At 46.8% G+C, this 359-nt stretch overlaps 1 protein-coding gene across 1 annotated transcript in view; it reads left to right on the top strand.

The window, feature by feature from the left end:
* The window catches only part of LOC104492888 (5'-nucleotidase domain-containing protein 1-like), a gene marked incomplete at its 5' end in the record, with an annotated part of 8,882 nt that overhangs the window by 3,076 nt on the left and 5,447 nt on the right, over window positions 1–359 (top strand). The gene's annotated exons all lie outside the window — the stretch shown is intronic.

The following is a 359-nucleotide window of genomic DNA, read 5'->3' as shown; positions in this document are numbered from 1 at the left end:
TGCCTGTGTTTGCTTCAAAACTAGAGTCTGTGCATTCTTTCGGAGCCCACTTTGATGATCAAGCTACATGATTTTTAATTCCTAAAAAGGCTTGTGCGTACTTCTGCGTTACAGAGCTGCTTACAGGGCTCACACTAGCACTTTTCCATAGTTCTGCCCTGCATTCTGTGAACGTTACGGGCTTCAGAACGATGTATAGGCTTTCCACACTGTGTTTTATTGTGCAGTGTATGTTGATAGTTCAAGTATAGTGCGTGTCCTCACACAATTGAGAACATTCGAGCAATACAGAGTGATTGTGCTGGCAGGTGAGGCGCAGCAGCCGTGCCCCCGGCCAGCCCAAACTCTGTGTAGTAAGG

The sequence above is a fragment of the Buceros rhinoceros genome, unplaced genomic scaffold (genome assembly GCF_000710305.1).
Source record: "Buceros rhinoceros silvestris isolate BGI_N320 unplaced genomic scaffold, ASM71030v1 scaffold13224, whole genome shotgun sequence".
NCBI lineage: Eukaryota > Metazoa > Chordata > Aves > Bucerotiformes > Bucerotidae > Buceros > Buceros rhinoceros.
This window is presented reverse-complemented; position numbering and strand designations above follow the sequence as displayed.